Source organism: Cebidichthys violaceus, unplaced genomic scaffold (genome assembly GCF_023349555.1).
Source record: "Cebidichthys violaceus isolate CVI_PGR_0920_01 unplaced genomic scaffold, fCebVio1.0.p SCAF_33, whole genome shotgun sequence".
Classification (NCBI taxonomy): Eukaryota; Metazoa; Chordata; class Actinopteri; order Perciformes; family Stichaeidae; genus Cebidichthys; species Cebidichthys violaceus.
Genome location: NW_027176517.1, coordinates 691689 through 699027, shown reverse-complemented (window position 1 = coordinate 699027; position 7339 = coordinate 691689).

Below are 7339 nucleotides of genomic sequence, written 5' to 3'. Positions count from 1 at the left end.
TGTAGTAGATGGACCTTGAGTCAAACTTAATATTATTGTATAATAAGTTAATATTGAAAGACCAAACTATGTGGTTTCATGTAAATACATGTGTTGCTCCCTTTCCTCTCACACAATGTTCATATTCAAGATGAAAAAGGACCCCAGGAGTACTTCCACGAAGAATGAACTGAAAAAAAAGGTCATTTTGTGAGTCTATGTAAATACCATAACTGTCATTTCATAAGCGATGAAACATAACCATGTTGTTTTAAAGCCGGTCTGCGTGTCTTGGTTCTGGCGTGACCCATGGATGTATTGAGAGAACTGGTAGACCGCGTTGGAGTCGGCTTCCCCTGATTTACTGGTTTAGTCTGCTTCCCGATCTAAGTCTTCGGGGCTCCATCCGATCACGCGACAGACCTGGAAATAGTCACCACGGTTCGGACACTTTGCTACATTTTGCCACAAAGCCTGGTGCTCTTCCTCGAGGCTTTGGTTTGATCAAGTATGGTGGCTGACGTTGCAACCTGCGCTCCCAACCTGTCATTGATTGACTGATGGTCGGTGCCCCTCTGAGGCTTTCAGCTAACTTTGATGCAAACCCACCTGCGTCATGTAAAAAGCTCAGAGCAAAGGACGTAGTCAACCGCACTCTTTTTCCCTGAAGTGGTTTCCTAAATCCAACCTCCCGTGACGAGGGGACTGTATTTTGAAAAGACGCTACGCATGTAACGAGTGGAAACTCCTAAAGCTGATAGGAGAGGGGAACCTAGAGCATCGCCACCGGCGACCAAGCGTCGGTATGCGACGAGTTGGGAGTGAGAATGCGATGGATGTTGACCAGCTACCGCGGCTTTGTTTTCTCTCGTGGGGCGTGAATACGGCTGAGTCCATGCTGGCCGTTTGCAGAGGCCACATATCAAACAAATGAGATGAGATTTACTTTAGCGTGCGTGTGTTTGTGAGTGGTTTGTCCTCTGGTACAGTAGCCATGTCCTTGCCTTTAGGACACTTCAAATAGACAATTAGAATAAACATAAACAGTGCAGGTTGACAGCAGCCAACAGAGCGAGAGAGTGTGTGTGTGTGTGTGTGTGTGAGTGTGTGTGTGTGTGTGTGTGTGTGTGTGTGTGTGCGTGTGTGCGTGTGTGCGCTGGAAACACCTTGCACCTTGCAGAGGTCGATCGATGACAGACGGTGCCTTTGGCTTTTCCATCAGACCACCAACAAAGGGTTTCCTGCAGCGAGCAGCACCTGTGAGGAGAGGAGAGCGGGGGTGGCTCTAGCGCAGGGATTAGGCTGCAGATATTGTTAGCTTACCATTGTGCTTCATGAATATCGCCGGGCTGCATTCTGGAGCCCGACCGAGACTCAGGATAGTGCACGGACGTGTGTGTGTGTCTGTGTGTGTGTGTGTGTGTGTGTGTGTGTGTGTGTGTGCGTGTGTGTATGTGCGTGCTGGTGTATTTATCGTGTCGTGGAAACAAACACCCATGTGCCCAATAATTAATAATACAATTTCTCTCTAAGGACCTTTGAGCTAAAGGTTATTATTGTGTCAAAACCTCCAGGGAATCAATGTGCAACGTCCCCAGGAGTATAGCAGGATCAGTGTGTGTTTGTGTCCTTCACTTGGGGACAAACTGTCCTCCTTTCGGTTATTTTGTACATCTGATGTCCCAGTTCATTTATCTTTAAACCACAACTATGTATTGTTCCATCATAAGAGCGGGTTTAATCAAGTCCTGCAAGACATAACACGTCTCACAATGCAGTCATATCAAGAGAAAACACCAAAACCACATTTTATAAAATATATAATTCACTCCCTCTAAAGGATTTGTACTGTTAATGAAACTGTTTCACACTAAAAGAAAAACCTGATCTAATTATATTTTCAGAAAATAATCCAATAAAAAAAAAGAATTAAAAAAACATAATTGAATCAGTGGCTTCATATTGTACCTACTGTACCTTCAGCAGTTTGACACAAACATGGTTTTCACATGTAGTTAGTTATTATAATAATAATAATAATATGACATTTCAAGTGTTGTCACTTACAGTTTCTTCTCCAAATCAGGGCTTTAGATAATCTGGACGAAAACACATATCTGTATTTATTTTGAAATCATTTAATAGTAGTAGTGTAGTCTCGACCTCTGGTGCTATATCGCTTGTTTTTTTGGAGCGTGTGCTAGTTGTTGGTTTTTTTTGTTCCATGCAGTGCATGTGATACTCACTCCTGCCAAACAACCCATCCCACTGATCTACAGGTGAGGGTAAATGTGCCAAGATATGAGAAATGCAGAAATGCACCAGCGAAGGCCCGGAGGAAGACGACTGCAAGCTTGTAAAACATGGATGTAAAATAAAAATAAAACTCCACAGAGCACCTTTAATATGGAAATACAAACATGGGAGGAACGGGATGAATAGGAATAAATGAAAAGTGTGACGCTGACAGTTAAGATTAAAGAGTAAAGCAAAGTTATCAGATGGGCCGTCAACAGACATCTCTGACCTTTGACATGGACCCCTGCTGCTGACTGCTCTGTTTGTCCAAATCGGTTCCTTTGTGGATTGGTGCTGGCTTTCAAACATGGTTTCCTCTGTAGAGTGTGTGCGTGTATGTGTGCGTGTGTGTGTGTGTGTGTGTGTGTGTGTGTGTGTGTGTGTGTGTGTGTGTGTGTGTGTGTGTGTGTGTGCGTGCGTGAGGTCATTGCTGGTCACCTGCTGTTTGCAGCTGCGTGTCCAGACGTCCCACAGAGACGCTGTGAGGCTCTGGACTCTAAACAGAAATTGATGGAACAGATGTGTCACGTATCAACCGCTCACCTCTGGGATTTCACCACTGTACCCTTATTCCGATCGAGAGCAGTGAAGAGGAAAAGTTGTGCTGTGTCGCTTTCAGGTCATCGGGTACAGATTTAGCCAGCTAGCTGCTCTCAGTGTTGTCCTTATCTGCGGCACCGTCCGTCACTAATAACCGAAAACATGACCTCTTTTATTGGGCTACATAATTGGTTCACGAACATTATATCAGCAGATCTAACAAAGACAAACCAAGATCGGTACATATGGTGCTGGTGTATCTTCAACGAGAAAAGATAAAATCACATGATCCTCAATGATATAAGACTTCTTTGCAGGGCGCGCAGATAATGTTTGACCATTTTTTTTTTGGGTTGACGTATCCAAATTAAAGGACAGGTTTGGGGATGATGTCTCACAACAACGTATGCCGTTACTCAAGATGCTGTAATCCCATAAGTCTTCTGCACATGGCCTGCAGTCTTCTGGAGGACTCATGGTCTGCTGCTCGGCAGAGACTAAAGGCCACAAATGTCAGCGCGCAAACCAGCTGTGGCCTCATGATGAGCTCAGACAGAGTCAACACTGAAGCAGGCTCACAGCTTGGGTATCCCAACGACAGAAACATAGTCTCTGGAAACACGCGGTAAAATGGTGATTGACGTTCGTTGTAATGGTGACGATAAGACAAGCGGGTGAAGCTCGACAGGCCGATGCTCAGCTTGGCGGCTTGTTCTTCTTCTGTGGTGTTGCCACCAGCTCAGCTCATCGGCTGGAACAAGTGTTTTATGACAGCATTTCACTACCTGCTCGTAATCCAGCTAGCTAGCTAATTCCATCAGGCTTTAATGCTACACTGGTTGCCACTCATCTGTCGATAGCAATGGTGGAGGAAGCAATAAATTGTTACACTTTATGCTTCGTAACGTGATTCCACCGCTCGTTTTATTCATTTAAGCAAGTCGAGAACTCGCCGAGGTGATATTTTGCAGTGGGTTTAGTTTACACGGACGTTAGCGTCCCGCTCCGTTGATTTAAATGGGAGTGTCCATTCTACTCTCTTCTACGGCTCATTTTCTCCCCTTCTTTTACAAAGAAAACCCACGAAAGGACTTTTACCCGCCCGTGTCCATCCGCTGCACGTGGGCATTCGTTGACATTGCATGTGTGTCCCCGTCGTCCTTTCGGCGTCCCCCGTCCTCCTGACGTCTGACTGACAGGACGCTGCTCTCGACGACGCTTACGGGACGCGATGACCTTCACACAGTTTATGAGGAGACGTGGTGTAAAAAGATGATTTCAATGATAACACAGCGGGAGTCATTATCATGTAACATTTCATATTATTGCTTTTAGGCCAGATTGACTTTTAAATTATCTTCTAAAACCAATCTACTGGAAGGCAATTCACTAAATCATCGCCTTTGTCCAGTTTAGTCCTTGTCGTCTCTTGTTTTATTGCTGTTTGTTTTTATGTTTCTGGATATAATTTACTGTTTTATTTCACGGATGTGTAGTTAATTAAGGCAACAAAAATAACCACGTAAATGCAGCTCTGTATATATATATATATTCATAGAGGGGATGCAGTCAATGTAAATGCGAGTCAGTTCATTTTTGATACGCATTAAACTGCTGTTTGATATGTGAGCAGCGTTTTTTACAAATGATCTCACAGAGCCGTTTTGAAGGTGAGATTTAATTGATTCTGTGTCCGGCCGCAGAAACAGCGCTTGTGTTCTCTCGTCTGACCCAGACAGTCAAAGATGTAGCGGACACGAGGCTAATTGAAATAAGTAAGCGGCTTATCGAGGAGGAGTTGTTTCAGCACTACGTCTTGCAGACAGGACGGTCGGCTGTGTGAGGTAGATCAAAGAGGCTGCAGCTGGCTGTCTCTGGGTAAAGGGGCAGAAGTTGCTCTTTAAAATGAAAGCTCTCTCCTCCCTCAATCCCTCCTGTTTTGGAATGAACACACAACTTTGAATGTGATCAGAATCGCTTTGCTTCATCTTCCTGTTTGTTGTGGTTGAGTCCAAACGGTGCTCTGCAGTATCCCCGGTATCCGTCCTCAAAGCCCTAACCGCAGTGGAGCCGCTCTCACAACAGCAGCATCATTAAAAAAAAGAAACAAGATCAGCATCATCTTCAGCAGCAGCAGCAGGTCTGTCCCCGCTGACTGAGAGCAGCCCTTCACAATAAAGCGTCTGTTTTCTCCTCCGCTCGGTAGTCTCGACCGAGGTCAGAAGTCAGGACGAACAAAGAAAACAGACGAGCAGGTACTCAGACTCCAATCAAAGATGGCCGCTGTCCGCACCTATAGGCTCACGTTCTTCACATTTCACAAAAACATAGGCGATTTTAACACTGATCGTCTGCCCCGATAAATTATGATGACTTTCATGAGGTTTGTTTAAGATTAGCACACGCAGACGTAGTGTCTGGTGTAAATGCAACGGTAGTTTATATAACAGAGACTTAAGTTGTTCTTCCGGTTAGTTTGGGGAGAGGAAGTCAGTCATGCGGGAGTCGAAGCAAGAGGTTAGTTCACCTTAGAGCCGACTGCAACTGGTTTAAAAAAGGTTTACAGAAGAAGAAGAAGAGCGGTTTAAAACATATGTATTTCTAAACAGATGATGCTTCAGTTATATATCTTGGTTTCAGACATCTGAATCGTCGCCCACATCGCTGTGTTTTGGGTACAAACCAAATGAAAAGTACCGATTCTTTCAGTCAGTGGAACAAACGTTACAGAAGACTCCCTGCACCTTGACCAATCCTCCCGCGTTAAACAGTACAGTAAGCCCACAGCCTGACTGGTAAGTAGCTGATTTAATGAGCACATCAGGCTGGGAAACAGACAGCTGGCTCCTAATTATAGCCTCATCCAAAAGCTCGACTCTTATGCCTCTTAGAGAGGCTCGTTGATCTCGTGTTTACATGTTGTTCCTCCGAAGAACCCGAGCCGCGGTTGCTATAGAGTTTCAGAGGTCTCGCTTTAATCGGATGAGCGAGTCGAAGCGCGCGCATTTCCTCCCGTTCTGATGATGTCCCGTAATTGAACACGCGAAGCCCCTAATTAGTCATCGTTATCTCCGAAGTACGTAAACACTGTTCACATTCTTTCCATTAGGGCTGCTGCCAATCATTAAGGGGATGTGTTTCCTTAATGTGCAGCATCGGATTCGAGAGCACGTCGCCACATGTTGCTGTGCACTGGAGGCTCACCTTCCGCCCCGCACTGGGTGCACCTGTAATTTCACGTCTCCAGGTAGTAACACTCACAATTTACGCTCCACATGTTTGAGAGCTCACGGCGGTTCATCCGTTAGTTAATGAGCCTGATAATCCCACTGAAATTGCCATTTTGTGCATTCATTCATTCATTCATTGGATCGCTGAACACATCTGAGACGTGGGCGGTGATTCAAAGATTCAAAAGTCAGGTTGAACTTTGCCGGGATCAACTAAACTACTGTGCAGCTTTACGCCGTACGGGAGGGAGGGAAGTCGGGCCGTGAAATGGGAAAACAGTGTATTCGTGTTTCCCTCAACTCCCCGAAACATAACAAGAACTTATCACATTGCATCCGAACTTGTTTCTTCATCGATGTAGAAGTCAGTAGGATTCGTCCTCTGGGGACCAGGAATGTATGCGCAGAATTCCGTCCAATCCATCTTGTGATTGAGATATTTCAGTCTGAACCGAATTGATTTACCGATTCGCATTGCTCTCCACCAGTGTGGCAAAAACAAACACCCAGACACGTTCTCATACAGCAACAACACATTTGGATCAGCAGTCAGTTCGTGCTCTCTGAATGCCTTCTGCATGCGTTAAGTCAACACTGCGTGGTAGATTTGAAGAGATGTTTGTGGCAGCTTTGGTTTCTGCTGTAGAGACACGAATGGAGCTTTGGGGAAGTGAACGTATGTTTCTCAAAGTGCCAATATTAAGATTGCAAATCAGTGACTGCAGAATCCGCGATACATAAAGTGGGAGATTAACAGAAGACGCGCAGCCTGTGGGGGAATCGATCGGCGGTTTCTCGCTAAAAGCCGTGTCTCATGGACCCATTATGGGTAAACTCATCTCTGTTTATTGTGATGGGTCAGCTGCTGTCCCTCAGGCAGCCCCTCTCTGAGCACGACAACAGGCAGACATGCTTTATTATCCATCATTATCAGGCTTTGTGCAGCCAACTTCTTCTTCTTTAACATTTTCAGTTGCACACTTCCTCATTCATGTGTCACTTTCAGTCCCGTCACACGTCTCGGCTGTCCGGGGTTCTTGTCTGCGGTGTAAAGCAGAACATTGGAAATATAAACCGCTCTGGGAGACATTTTTGAAGCTAGCAAATGAGACAGAGTTAACCTTTACGGTGCTAAATTATGCAGATTTAACATCGGCCAGCTTCCCCCTTTTGTGAATACTTCCCATGACAGTCAGGGAGTAATATGCCCATCACGATGGATGTAGATCACAGTCCCACAGGAGCTGATGACATACAAATCTCAACTAATGTCAATACATCATCACATCCTG